At 42.7% G+C, this 15,951-nt stretch overlaps 1 pseudogene; it reads right to left on the reverse strand.

The window, feature by feature from the left end:
- Window positions 1-9,816: 9,816 nt before the first annotated feature.
- Window positions 9,817-14,889, reverse strand: LOC119242829 (28S ribosomal protein S9, mitochondrial-like; annotated as a pseudogene).
- Between the last annotated feature and the right edge of the window lie 1,062 nt (window positions 14,890-15,951).

The raw sequence follows: 15,951 nt of genomic DNA on the forward strand, positions 1-15,951 counted from the left end.
ATGACATAAGGAGATGGAAAAACATGCCATTCTCATGAATAGGGAAAATCAAAATAGTCAAAGTGCTAATCTACCAAAAGTGATGTGTAAATTTAATGCAACCCCCATTAAAATGCCAACAATGTTCTTCAAAGTAATTGAACAAAAAAATATTAAGATTTATATGGAATATAAAAGTTCTCCACAACTAAAGCAATTGAGAAAAAGGGAGAGGAATGGAGACAATACATTACTTGACATTCAACTATATGGTAATCAAAACATAATTAATGCAAAATAGTAATTAAAACAATATGGTGTTAGAATAAACAGACATTGCAGCACTCTGTCTGCCCACCTGTGACTATGCAGGTGCTTCTTTTCACCAACTCTCTCCCTCTGCAGGGCAGCAGCTCCCTGCCTGCCTGTGACCTGTAATGTGCCGGGACTTCTCCTCACTGACCTCCCTCAGCAGAGGCAGTTCCCCTCAAGGCTGCCCGCCTGCAACCATGCAGGCCTCTCTTAGCAAATCTGTTCCTTTGGGGGCAATTCTTCCTGCCTGCTTGTGTCTATGCAAGTGTCCTTCATTCTTCTGTCCCTCTCCCTAATAAACCTGCTCTTTAAATATTACAAAAAAAAGAACACAGACACTTAGATCAATGGAAAATTATTAAAAGTCTAGACATAGATCCATACATGTATCAATCATTAATTCATGATAAAGGAACCATGACCACATATGGGGAAAGAAGAGTCTCTTCAACAATTGTTCTGGGGGGCCTCCCTGGTGGCCTAGGGGTTAAATCTCAGCACTCACACTGCTATTGCCTGAGTTTGATCTCCAGCCAGGGAGTTAAAATTCACATGGTGCAGTAGACCCCTCTGTCTCGCTCCCTACTCCCCGTAGCCATGTTTTCAGTAAATCTGCCTGTTCTGCTCCCCATTCTGTCTCTGGTAAGTCCTCTCTCCTCCTGCACCTCTAGCCCACTCCCCAGTACTTCTATGCAAAAATAAAAATTAAAAAAAAATTGTGCTGGGAAAACTGGATAACTGTATGTCAAAGAGTACAGTTGGATCACTCTCTAACTCCATGCACAAAAATAAATTAAAAATGGATCAAAGGCTTATATATAAGACCTGCAACAATTAAATATATAGATGAAACCATTAGTGATACATTTCATTACAAATGTGACAGATATTTTTGGAGACTTAACATATGCAGCAAGGAAAAGCAAAAATAACTGTGGTTATATCATATTAAAAAGTTTTTAAATAAGGGGGCGGATCAACATGGCGGTGAGGAAATGCTGCAAGTAAGATCTCCCATTAAAAAAAAAGTTAATAGGGAGGAAAAGCGGCAGGTCCCAGTGAGAACTGGGACATGGAAGATAAATGGACGACTCCCGAAAACTACCTGAAGAAGAAAGTTGCCATAAAAGAGGACTACAAGGGAGGAAAACTCAGAACCCTGCTACCCTCCCCCACCCACAAAGTCGGCACTCTCCGACCAACAGAAAAGAGGGGAAAAAAAAACAAAAACTAAAACAACCAACAAGAACAAACTACGCATCAAGCAGGACTGTGAGTGGAAAGGAACTATTTCAGCCACCACACCCCGTGAACTGGAGTTGTGGAGAACCCTGCAGGATTCACCGCGGAGGTGAGTGAGCTGCTCCAGGTGCCATTAGAGAAAAACAAAGACTCCTGGAGACCTAAAAACAACCCCAGGCCAGCCGGTAAGCTTTTGCGGAAAAGCAAACGTGGATCGCAGCTGCCCAGGTCCCCACACCTGCGACCTAGGCTTGAGGGGAGACGTGCGGGGGCCCTCACTGAGGTGAATGTCCCTCACTGAGTAATCAGAAACCAGGCGCCCAGACACGGGAGCGGGGTGCAAAAGGTGCCATTTCTGCAGACACTGAACTGGGCTACAGCCCGCGTCCTGGACCTGAGGGCTTTGAAACTGAGACCCAGGGCACGAAATTCAGGGCTTGGGTTCCCCACAATGACGGTGGGGCACAAGGCAGATGCAGCACCCCAAAACCGTTGAGGCTTTCCCCACCACTCCCACTCTGTTCCCCGTCCCACGAGGTGATAAAAACAGCTCCCCAAGGACACTAGGAGAGATCTCTGGGGCCACCTAGCGACCAGAAAAAAAAAAACACCAACACCCCATAGAACAGGGACCTTTCTTCAGTAAAGACTGCTTGAAAGCAGCAGAAGGCTCCCGGAGGAGCCAGTGGTGAGCTGGGAAGTTCGCCCACGGCAGGCCCCTTCTGACCAGCAGTCCGAGCCCAGAGGGGGAGCTGGCACCCATGGCCAGGGCAGACCTGACACGCAGAAGAGTGTGCCTGAGACTGGGTGCTCAGGGAGTGCGTCCTGCATTGCTATTTTAGAACAGGGACATTTCTTCAGTAAAGACTGCCTGAAACCAGCAGAAGTCTCCCTCAGGAGCCAGAGGTGAGCTGGGAAGTTCGTCCACGCCAGGCCCCTTCTGGCCTGCAGTCCCAGCCCAAAGGGGGAGCAGGAACCCACCGCCAGGGCAGACCAGGCGTGCAGGGAGTGTGTCCCGATTCGCCATTTTAAACAGGGACATTTCTTCAGTAAAGACTGCCTGAAACCAGCAGAAGGCTCCCTCAGGAGCCAGAGGTGAGCTGGGAAGTTCACCCATGCCAGGCCCCTTCTGGCCTGCAGTCCCAGCCCAGAGGGGGAGCGGGAACCCACTGCTGGGGCTGACCTGGCACGCAGGGAGTGCATCACACGTCGCCATTTTAGACAGGACATCTCTCAGTAAAGACTGCCTGAAACTAGTAGAGGGATCCCAGAGGAGCCAGAAGAAAGCTGGGAAGTTCGCCCATGCCAGGCCCCTTCTGGCCTGCAGCCCAAGCCCAGAGGGGGAGCGGGAACCCACTGCCAGGGCAGACCACGCATGCAGGGCAGCGTGTCCCCGCATCGGCATTTTAGAACAGGGACCTTTCTCCAGTAAAGACTGCTTGAAACCTACACATGACTCCCGGAAGAGCCAGAGGGGAGCGGAGAAGTTCACCAAGTTGCCGGCCAGTCCCAGCAACACAGTGTCCCAAAGCATACGGCAAATTAGAAAACAGACAGTAGGGAGTAGAAGAACCACACGCAACCTAGCAACTCCTCAGGAAAAAAAGCACACCACAAAAAGAAAACCACCCCCCAGACTGCAACGACAGCAACTTGGAAGAACTTCTGAGCCTTCCAGAAAGAGAATTGAAAATTGCCATGATTAAAAAACTGACAGAAGTCGTAAAGGAAAACAATGATAAGGGAAAAATAATCAACGATCAGAAGAATGAAATTGAGTCCCTAAAGAGGGAAGTAAAAGAAATGCAGGAGATCAAAGAATTAATGGAGGCACTAAAGAACTCAGGAAAAAGCAATGAAAGCAGAATAGATGAAGTGGAAGAACGAATAAGTACTCTTGAAGACACAGAAATAAAAAAACCAAAACAGAAAAGGAAGGAGAAGTACGAAGGAAAAAGACGGAAGAAAGACTTCGGGAACTATCTGACTCCATGAGGAAAGGAAATATAAGAGTTATAGGAATACCAGAAGGAGAGGAGAGAGATGCAGGAACAGAGAAAATATTCCAGGAGATAATTGAAGAGAACTTCCCAAAAGTGAAGAAGGAGCTGAAAATTGATACACAAGAAGCAAGAAGAACACCAAACTTCCACGACAAAATTGGAAGACACATAATAGTAAAGCTCCCAAGAATCCAGGACAAGGAAAAAATAATGAAGCTGACAAGAGGGAAGAAACAGATAACATTCAAAGGAAAACCAATTAGACTGACATCAGACTTCCCCGAAGAAACACTACGGGCAAGGAGAGAGTGGAGGGACATAGTCAACAGACTCCAAGAAAACAGATGCCAACCAAGAATACTCTACCCCGCAAAGCTCTCCTTCCTCTATGAAGAAGAATAAGGACCTTCCCAGACAAACAGAAACTCTGGAATTTCATTACGACAAAACCCCACTCCAGAAAATACTACAAGGAGTCCTAAAGCCAGAACCTCAGAGGGACGAATAACAACGAAAGAAGGCCAAAAAAAAAAGTTATTAAAAGAATAAATAAAAAAATCAAAGGAAGACAAACACAATGGCAAATACAGATGCTAACATATCAATATTAACTCTAAATGTAAATGGACTAAACTCTTCAATAAAAAGACACAGAGTCCAGGCTGGATTAAGAAACAAAACCCAACCTTCTGCTGTCTCCAGGAAACACATTAGCTACAAAAAGATAAAAATAGACTCAAAGTTAAAGGATGCAAAACAATCCTACAAGCAAATGGACCAAAAAAGAAAGCAGGAACAGCTATAGTTAGATCAAACAGATTTCAAACTCAAAAAGATAAAAAGAGACCCCAATGGTCACTACATTATGATCAAGGGGACAATACGTCAAGAAGAAATAACAGTCATTAACATATATTCACCCAATGAAGGAGCACCAGACAACTATTGTTATCTCTGAAAACAGACATCAGAGAAAACACATACGTAGTGGGAGACTTCAACACACCACTATCAACAATGGATACATCAATGAGACAAAAAATAAGTAAAGACACTAAAGCTCTCAATAAGGATCTAGAGCGCTTGGGCTTAACAGACATCTATAGAACACTAAACCCCAAAAAATCGGCGTACACATTTTTCTCAAGCGCACAAGGATCATTCTCCAGGATCAATCACATACTGGGACACAAGACAAACATCAACAGATACACCAAGATTGAAATCATACCAACCATCTTTTCTGACCATGAAGGCACCAAACTAGAAATAAACCATAAAAAGAAGGCAAGAAACTCTCCTACCTCATGAAGATTGAAAACCACACTACTGGAAGATCACTGGACTAATGAGGAGATCAAAGAAGAAATCAAAAAATTCCTTGAATTGAATGACAAGGAGAACACCAATTTCCTAAATGTATGGGAAATAAGAGGAACATATATAGCAATAGAGGCTCACATCAAGAAACAAGAAAGAACTCAAAGAAACAAACTAATCTCGAAGCTCAAAGATCTAGAAAAAGAACAACAAAAAAACCCCAAAACCGGTAGAAGAAAGAAATAATAAAAACCAAAGCAGAAATAAATGAAATTGAAACTAAAAAAACAATCCAAAAGATCAATGAAACCAAGAGGTGGTTCTTCGAAAAAATCAATAAAATAGACAAACCCCTAGCCAGGCTCACAAAGGAAAAAAGGGAGAAAGCACCAATAAACAGGATTATAAATGAAAGAGGAGAAATCACAACGGACACAGCAGAAATCAAAAGAATAATCAGTAACAACTATGAACAGTCATATGGAAACAAGTTCAACAATCTAGAGGAGATGGACAAATTACTACAACTCTACAATCACCCAAAGCTAGATAAAGAAGAAATAGACACTAAACAGACCAATTACAAGCAGCGAAATTGAAATGGTAATCAAAAACCTCCCCAAAAACAAAAGCCCAGGACCTGATGGAATTACAAATGAATTCTACCAAATATTCAGAGACGAATTGGTGCCTATCCTTCACAAACTCTTCCAAAAAATTGAGAAAGAAGGGACAATACCAAACACTTTCTATGAAGCCAACATTACACTAATACCAAAACAGAACAAGGACAACACAAAAATAGAAAACTACAGGCCAATCTCTCTAATGAACACTGATGCAAAAATCCTCAATAAAATTTTAGCTACCAGAATCCAACAATGTATCCATAAGATAATTCATCACGACCAAGTAGGATTATGCCAGGGACACAAGGATGGTTCAACGTCCAAAAATCAATCAACGTCATCCAACACATCAACAAAAAGAAATATAAAAACTATATGATAATATCAATCGATGCTGAGAAAGCTTTCGACAAAGTGCAACACCCATTCATGATAAAAGCCCTCGAAATTCTTGGTATACAAGGAACATACCTGAACATCATAAAGGCCATCTATGACAAGCCAACAGCCAGTATCATTCTCAACGGTGAAAAGCTGAAAGCATTTCCATTAAGATCTGGAACAAGACATGGATGTCCACTCTCACCACTGCTTTTCAATATAATACTGGAAGTCCTAGCCAGAGCAATAAGACAAGAGAAAGACCTACAAGGAATCCAAATAGGAAAAGAAGAAGTCAGACTATCACTATTTGCAGATGATATGATAATAAACATAAAGAACCCCAAAAACTCCACAAAAAACTAATTCAACTCATCAATCAGTTCAGTAAAGTGGCAGGATACAAAATCAACACACAAAAGTCAGTAGCCTTCGTATACACAAACAATAAATTTGAAGAAGAACAATCAAAAAAACCATCCCTTTTATTATCGAAGCAAAAAAAAAATCAAATAACTTGGGAATAAATCTAACAAAAGAAGTAAAGGACCTATACAAAGGAAACTATAAAACAGTGTTAAAAGTAATAGAAGAAGAAACAAAGAAACGGAAAGACATCCCTGCTCATGGATTGGAAGAATTAACATTATCAAAATGTCCATCCTACCAAAAGCAACATACAGATTCAATGCTATTCCAATCAAAATTTCAATGTCATTCTTCAAAGAAATAGAGCAATTATTGATGAAATTTATATGGAATCACCAAAAACCCTGAATAGCCAAAGCTCTCCTGAAAAAAAAAAAAAGAAGGGAATGGAGGCATCACACTCCCAGACTTCAAACTATACTACAAAGCCATAATCATCAAAAATGCATGGTATTGGAACAAGAACAGACACACAGACCAATGGAATCAAATAGAAAATCCAGAAATATACCCACAGATTTATGGTCAACTAATCTTTGACAAAGGAGCAAAGAATATGCACTGGAGCAAAAAAAGTTTGTTCAGTAAATGGTGCTGGGAAAACTGGGTCGCTACCTGCAAAAGAATGAAGCTTGACCCCTACCTCACACCATACACAAAAATCAACTCAAAATGGATTAAAGAACTAGACATAAGACCTGAAACCATAAAATACATAGAAGGAAATATAGGCAAAACACTACGTGATATGCACCTCAAAGACATCTTTACAGACACGTCACCCAAAGCAGTGATAGTGAAGGCAAAGATAAACAGCTGGGACTACATCAAATTAAAGAGCTTCTGCACAGCAAAAGAGACAATAACAAAAACAAAGAGAAACCCCACCGACTGGGAGAACATTTTTGCACCCAACACTAATGATAAAGGACTGATCACAAAAATCTGCAAAGAGCTGATGAGACTCAACAACAACAAAGAAAATAATCCTGTGAAAAAATGGGCAGAAGAGTAAAAAGAAACTTCTCTGAAGAGGAAATGTAAATGGCCAACAGGCATATGAAAAAATGTTCAACATCACTTGTAATCAGGGAAATGCAAATCAAAACTGCCATGAGATACCATCTTACACCAGTGAGAATGGCACATATTAAAAAAACTAGCAACAGCAAATGTTGGCGAGGGTGTGGAGAAAAAGGAACTCTTCTGCACTGTTGGTGGGAGTGCAAACTGGTCCAACCACTATGGAGAGCTGTGTGGAGATTTCTGGACTTACTAAACATAGAGCTTCCATATGATCCAGCAATTCCACTCCTAGGTATTTACCCAAAGGACACAGAAACATCAATTCCAAAGAGCACCTGCACCCCTATGTTTATAGCAGCACTGTTTACAATAGCTAAGCTATGGAAACAAGCCAAATGCCCAAAAATAGATGACTGGATCAAGAAGATGTGGTACATATATACCATGGAATATTACTCAGCATTCAAAAAAGATAAACACATACAATTTGCAGCAACATGGATGGCGCTGGAAGGGATCATGCTCAGCGAAATAAGCCAGAAAGAAAAAGAAAAATACCGGATGGTCTCACTCATAGCAGGAATCTAGAAAACTTAAATAAGGGACCAGGAAAATGAATAACTATAAGAAAGTGAAAATCAAAATCAACAAAAAACTATGAACCAGAGACACTCTATGGGGGTAGGGGGCGGGAGGGGAGGGATTGGGGTCAAAATAAGGGGGTTGCAATTGTATGGGGAATATAAAAATAAAATTTATTATAAAAAAAAGATAAAGTCTTAAATTCTCACTTATTACAGGTAACTAACAAGTTTTTTTTCTGTGTTTGATATAGTGTGTATGTCCATATATTTTATAATGAATTTATAAGCATATAAAATGTATGTTTTTGCTTGAAAGAAATTATATTTCATGCAACTTTATTTTTTGATTAACCTGCAGTTTTGTACGTTAATAACATATATTTTATTATATTATTTAAAGAATAACATATATGTGTATATATTTATGCATAATAAATATAATATATATGAAGATAATAGCCTATTAAAGAATATACCCATTTTTTAATAGGGTAAAGGGGTAACACTTTCTAACCGAGGTCATTTAGACTGCTTCCAATGTATTTCTCTTTCACATACTGCAAGGAACATTATTATTGATGCACATGTGTATGCATGCTCCAGTAGCCATTCAGAGGATGATTCCTTAGTAGAGAAATTGCTTGGCAAGAGTGCCTTTTAAATAATTTACAAGTGTTGGGGGAACGCGGTTGGGGGTACTGAGTGGGTGGTTTGTGTTCAACTTTGAGAGCTCATGCAAAGCTATGCCGCATTTATTTTCCCACTAGGTGGCAGGAGAGGTCTATAAATCTCTAGGCAAGAATCTTGCATTCCAAATGTACTCATAGGCTGATTTGGACTTTTTTTTTCCTTTTAATGATGGTACCATTGTTCATAGTGGATCTCTAACAGTTCTAATGCCATGTTTTCTTTTTTAAAAAAATTTATTTATTTATGCAACAAGAATTAGGGTACAGGACAGAGGTGTGGGGGTGAGAGGATTCACCAGAGACAGAGTGGGGAACAGAACAGGCAGATCTAATGAAATACACTGCTGAGGGGAGCAGCAGGTGAGATAGGAGAGGTCTGCTGTGCCATGTGGGTAGCTCCCTGGCTGGAGATTGAACTCCTTCTGCAGTGGCAGGGGATAGCTTCATAGGCTGCATCTTAACCCCTTGCGCCACCAGGGAGGCCCTCTAATGCCACCAGTGAAGCTGATATGGTATTTTCTTGAGGAGCTCAAGGCTCCTCCAGGTGTGCTGCTGTTCCTGGTAATATGTCTCAGGTAAAGGAATCTAAAACCATACAATGTCCAGTTAATATCACCTAAATGATAAAAGAATGAATTATGTCATCAACACCAGAATGTATCAATGCAAGTTTTGACAAACGAAACACTGAGAATATTCTTTTTTAGAATTATTTTTTAAAGCTAACCTTTACAAAATAGCGTTTTAAATTACATCATCTCAGAAGTCAAATGCCTAACATACTGCCCTCACTTTAGCCAGCAGTTTCCCTGTGAAAATTCACTCAAGTGTCTTCCAGGTAAACATTCTGTCGGCTACCTCTGGGCCTGGCTTCTTTGTTCTCTGACATGCAGAGCAGTAGCCAAGTGGTCAGCTTTCCTTCTCCACTTCACCTCTTCCTCGGTGACAAAACTGCATCAAGGCTTTTGCCATCATTCTAACCTGCACAGATTGTGGCCACTGTCGCCCCCGGAGACTGTACAGTCACATGGTTTTTTTCCAAGTTCAAGGATGTGAAAAGGCAGCATCCGCTTTCTCTTTCCTGGGGAGTAAAGCAGGCAGTTAGTTGCCTCCCTTCTCATTACTTCTGCACTTTAAGGCTGTGTGCGAGCTCTCTTACCTTCACTCTGCTCACAGTCATTCCTGGCTCCTCCAGATGCACCAGTTGGCTCAGCTGGTTTTCTCACCGAATAATTACCCTCCTAGGAAACCTCTGAACACATTCTTCTTCAGCAATACCACATTGCAATGTTAATAACTTTTCTAGCAGCCAAATAAACTGCATATAATCTTGATCTGACAGTTTTCCACCAAGATTTATTCTGATTTCACTTTAATCAGCCATCTGATGTCAATTGAGTCTATGGTTTTAGTTTTCTGAAAATGGGCCTTTGATTTGCAGTTGACTTGGATGTTCTTCTGTATTCAGTAGCTTTCCATGTGCTTCATGCATTAATAATAATACCACTGTTTGCCAGTATAAAAGAGAAAATGAAATGGACGGGCCACCTTCTCCTCACTGAATTGCTATTTGCTTTGGAAAAATGTTAAGATTCTTCAGTGTTTGTCCTGTCTCCCTTCTCAAACAAACTACTTGGAAAAAGGTAAGCAGTAGCTTTATCAATATCCTCTTGGGTACAAGTTCCTGGATCTTCCCCCATCATGCCTGCTAAATGTTGAACTCTTCAATCTGCTTTTTAATAAAATCCATATGTAGGTTTTATTTCTTAAGGCTGCACCCCTATTCTTTGTGTTACAAGTGTGGTGTGTCTTAGCCTTAATTTGTGTCTGCAACTCAATAGTCCTGGCTTTCCAGAGACCTGTCTCTGAACTATGCCCACCCTACCCCAGAGGAAGCCTGTACAGAACTGCAGCTCCTCAGGACACACAGGCCACCATGTTGGCTGTGGGAGGCCTGGGTAGGAGTACTGAGAATATTCTTAATCACCACTTGATAGCGAGCAAATATTTTTCTGAAAGTTTAGGTCACAAGAACATACACAAGCCATAAAGTTCCTAGATTTTCCTCAGTTATGTCTTCTTGCTAGAAAGCTGATGACTGCTTTGAACACCAGAATCCTCAGTCATAAGCTGGTATTACTATTGCAGTGCCCGAAGGTATCAGACTAAAGGGAGTTCTCAAGCTGGAAAGCAAATGTATTTTAAGTTCCTAATAAAAAACCATGTAAACTATATTGGAGGACATTAAAATGTCCAGAAGCAGAAATAAGGAGAAAGAAATTAAGATTTGTATTGTAGAGACTTACTTCAAAATTTATGTGGGGATTTTAGGGAAAAGAATTAATTGTATATAGAAACATATGGAAAGTGAAAGGTCACAGAGACATACTTGTTTTAGTAATGTGGTAGAACATCTTGGCTATGTTGAGCCTCAGTATATTTCTGCACTTGAGTATAGTCAAAAGACCAAGAAGTGATTCAAGGTATTTCTGAATTTAGAGAACATGTTCTTGGATTCCAATAATATACAATAGGAAGGATCTTAGAAGACCTAGAGTTGGTGATATGGGCTTAAAAACCTCCCATCATCTTGCTATCATAGCATCGCAAAGTGACATTTCTATAAGGTGGGTCTACCACCCTCTATTGGAAGATCAATGAGACATCAGAGCCTAATTTTTTTGTTAGAGTCCTGGGGATAATGAAGCAGTGTCCTTGGCAAGTAGGAAAGAAACATCTCTAAAAGTTCTTCAATACTTCAGACCCTCTGAGAGATTAATTTTCTTGTTAAATTTAAAAACACCCTGGTGTAGCAGGATACTTACTTCAAACTTATTATTTTTAACAGCAAATTTTTAAAGATGAAATGTTGACATGGAGTCTCAACACATAGAATATGACTACATATTGTCCAAAGGTAGGCCACCGCTGGAAAAGCTGCTCAATTTGCCCCCTAGGGCACCCAAGGGCAGTAGGGTTTCCTGGAACACTGGCCCAGATGGCTGGACAGGGATTCAGCCGGGTGGAGCCCCACCCAGCCTGTGGCCAAGCCGCTCCCAGGTCATGACTCGTCAGAATCATCTTTGACTCATTAAGCAAGCAATTATCAAGTGCTTGCTGTTTGCCAGGTGCTGGGATAAATCCCGGGGACACAAAGGCAAGTAAGGCTTTAGTCCCCATCCGAGACTGTCCAGAGCGTGAAGTGCAGCCCTCCCTCCCACTCTTGAGGGAACATTTCAACTGTCTAGGCTGTTCATTTTTTTTTAAAATGCCTGTTTCTGGGTCTCACCTCAAAGACATTAATTCAAGAGGTAAGAGGTGGAGTCTTGAAATCTGCCTTGTTAATAAGCATTAACCTAGCGGGAGAGACAGAAACACAAACAAGTACAGTCATTATAGAACAATGTCATGATGGAGGCAGGAAGAACAATTACAAGAGGAGAGGGAGGACTGAGGAGCACCCACGGAGGTGAGCAAATAGAGCTTCAGAATGGGTGCTCTGCAGACAAGGCTGATACGACACATGTAATTGTCTGGGTGTGGGGGTGGCTCCCTTCTGAGGGGTTAGCTAGGAGGTAGTGAGACTAGTTAGGACACTGTTAAATAATGCAGAAGAGAGTTGGTGAGGGACTGGGCTAGGTCAGTGGCCAGCAGTGTGGCAACAACCATACTCCTCATAGCAATGACATTTATTGCTACTGTCCAGTTGTCACTGTACTAAGGACTTTGCCTAGATTCTCACAAGTCCTATGAATAGGTGCTACAGTATTCCCATTTCCCAGATGACAACACTGACATTTAGAGAAAAGTTATGTGAAGAAGGGAATCGGGACTAGCCCAGGTTTGTCTTTATTTTTAAAATTTATTTTATTTATTTATGCATGCAAGAGCTGGGGTGCGGGCCAGAGGTGGGGGGGGTGCGGTGAGAGGATTCACTGGAGGCAGAGTGGGGAGCAGAACAGGCAAATCTACTGAAATACACTGCTGAGGGGAGGAGGGGGGAGACAGGAGGGGGCTGCTGCATCACGTGGGTCAGTTCCCTGGCTAGGGATTGAACTCATGCTGCAGTGGCTGCAGGTAGCTTCATAGTGCTGAGACTTAACCCTTTGCACCACCAGGGAGGCCAGGTTTGATTGTCTTCATACTTTGCCTCCAATGCAACTATTAAATCATGTTGCCATTTAAGTGATGTAGAAGACGGAATGGGTTAAAGGTAAATTCTATAGGACTTGATGATTGCCTGGGTGTAGAGGGTAAGGAGTCACTCTAGCTTGGCGCACCTGGAGGATGCCAGGAACCTGGACAGTGAATCGTAAAAGAGGAATTTGCTCAAGGAGGGATAAGGGGCCATGGGGCTATCTCATGAGTACATGGGTGTCAGGGTCTGAAGCTTGGAGTAGACATAAGATGCAGATGCAGGCATGAGAGTTGGTGGAAACCCTGAAACTCAGTGAGTTCACTGAAGGTATAGAGAAGAACAGAAAGGATACAGTAGAAGAACAGAGGGAGAGAGGAATCCTCAAGGAGACAGAGAAAGACTGTTACAGAGCAAGGAAGCACAACGGAAACCAGTGTTTGGAGGAGAGAGGGCTCCATCATGCGAGGGCAGCGACAGGTCACGCAGGAGAGGGACGCAGCCATACTCACTGGATTAGAAAGGGTGATGGAGGAGCTTTAGGGGCCCACTGAAGCATGTCGTGGAATAAATAAGCAGTAAAAAAGTGGAAGAACAAAAGCGGAATCTTTCTCTGGGAGGCTTGGATGGAAGCGGTAGATAATCGCCGTGTATTGTAGAGGACTAGAGCAGCAGGAAGACAGGTCTCAGATGCTTCCACACACAGCTTTGCATTTACCACCAGAAACTGCAAGGATGGTGTGTTCATCCTTCCCCTCCTTGCTTCGGAAATGAGGCCAGTGACCCTGGTTCTCAAGCCAAAGAAGAGTAGAGGTATTTTAGCCCAAGATAAAATTAGGTAAAGTTCTCCATTCCTTAGGAATCTTTCCCTGGCTGCCACACGTGCTGTGATGATAGTCAATCCAGAATCATCCTGCTGGGCGAGGCTCGGTCAAGAGCCTATCATCCGATTGGAGATGATAGAGAGATAGAGTTGGAGAAAAAAATGATAGCCTGCTCCTGGCTTAACCTACTAATAATAGCTTTCTTTTTGGACCGGCATCTTTCCTGTTCTACAGAAACCATAAAACTGAAACAACAAAGAAATTGTTGGACATCACAGCATCAGATCCGCGTGTCACCTGAGCACACCCACCTGCACTGTCTGTCGTGGCTGCTCAGCAGAGCACCTGACCCATATCGCCGTTCAGCATCTGGTGACCACCCTCCACCCTGGGGTGCATGGAGATCACCCCCCCACATCCTAAGCTAGCCTTCATCTCTGCTCAAGTTTCCTATGAAACAAAAACATTATTTCATTTAACAGTTAATTGGGACAGTTAGTCTTTGACTATTTAAGTGGCAGCTGATTTAGGATCTCTCCTTTGTTTTCTATAAACCCCAAGGAAGGTCAAAGCAACCCACCTGGTTTGTTTGGGATGAGCAGAGGTAAAGGTGGGGGAAACAGTTAAAATCCTAGCTTCCTCTGAGGAACCACAGACAGGCTCAGGGTAAAGGAGAAGATACTTTGTTTTCAAGTGAAGAAGTCTTGGTCATATTGTAACAAGGGTGGGAAAATGGGCAAAGTGAGTGGGTGGAAGATAGCAACACTACAGAAAAGAAGACTAGGGAATGGGCACTTAGGGGAGGGGGACACCTTGTAGAGTGGGGCTGTCCCCTGAGATGGATCAGGCACCTCCTCGCAAGCTGACACCATGCAAGGCACTCGCTACCATTTGTGGTCCCTTCAGCCCTTAAGCAACATGCTCAAGTTTCAATGAAATATTGATTTTCCATTGTTAGAGCCTGGGCATCCTCCCTCCATGACTATTCCTGTACCCAGCAGCGCAATGCACTGTGAACCCCCGTGGATTATAAGCAAGGGGGCCCACAGCAACAGAGATCACACCCCTGGGCTTACCTGTGTCCAGAGACCAAGAAGCAGTCATTGGCAGCAGTGAGAGCAGGAACTGAAGGGAAGGTCTGGAGACCGGAAAGGTTGGGGTTCAGTGGGGAGGTTGGGTGGGATGGTAACAAAGGACAAATAAAATTATCCATAGAGTTGTGGATGAAACAGGACAGCTGTTGTTCACAGCACATTAACCTGTAAGGTTGTGATTTCTCTTCAGCAGCAGCAGATTCCTTTAGGATCTGAGCAGGGATGGATGGTTGAAGGTCCATCCCTGCTCTGTGAGCTGTGGTCTAGGAGGGGCTAGTGGAGTAGGAGGAAATGGAAGGCTGGGGATGGCTCAGAGGTTGAAGAGTGGGAGTCACTTGGGGCAATGGTCAACTCAGGAAAGATGGGCTGTGCTCAGAAGATGGTATATCTGTTGGGGAATTAGGGCTAAAATGGGGTTTCTAATGGCATGAAATAATAAGGACATTTCTCCTGGCATAGCTGCAAGTCCCTGCTAAGGAGGATTTCATGCTGGCTAAGAAGAGCTTCAGCAAGGATCATTTATTTGCATTTCTATTCTGAGCATTGCTTTCCTCTTCCTGCTGACAGCAAAGTGGCTGCACCAGTTCCAGGAACTAAATCAAACAATCAAAGAGATGGTTTTTGATGACTTGCTTTTTTGGAATAAAGACACTTCTCCTAGTGAGCAAATACCCTCATGTTCCAGGGCCAGTGATGGGGCCAGGCTAGACCCTGACCCTGTCCTCAGACCCTGAGACCTCAGCCCAACCTGGGAGTAGATGGAGGTCTGCCTTTTCTGGGCAGTTACTGATATGACAGAGGTGGCACCTAAGCAGGACACTTGTCATTATGTTAGAGAGTTAGAGAGTCCCCTGTAGTGAAATATTGGAGCTTGAGATATTTGAAGTGAATTCAAAACATAAACAAGATCCAAGCAGTAGACTTGGCAGGCAATTGAAGTGGAACTGGATGGAGGTAACTAAAGTTATGAAGATCCAGGAATCATATGCTGAGTTTCTGGATATTATGCACATGGATGACAAAATTATGGCAAGAGGTGGAGCAAGTTGGGGGCCTGGGGTTGGAGAGGGGATCCTGTAAGCCAAGCTGTCAGGTCCTCAGTAAATGATGGGGTGATGTGTGACAGGACAAGTCGGAAGAGAGGGTGAGTAGACTACCTCCCCTAAACCCAATCCATTATGAGATCCTTGATACTTTGCTAGTTGTGTCCCCACTGTACTGGTCTGAGTGCTAAGTCCCGGATGCAGAGGTCACATGGTGGGTAGTCCACTGGAAAAATAAAACACCTATCAAGGGTTGTAGGT

The sequence above is a fragment of the Talpa occidentalis genome, unplaced genomic scaffold, assembly GCF_014898055.3.
Source record: "Talpa occidentalis isolate TD23 unplaced genomic scaffold, MPIMG_talOcc4v2.1 talOcc4.13, whole genome shotgun sequence".
In the NCBI taxonomy this organism is placed as follows: domain Eukaryota; kingdom Metazoa; phylum Chordata; class Mammalia; order Eulipotyphla; family Talpidae; genus Talpa; species Talpa occidentalis.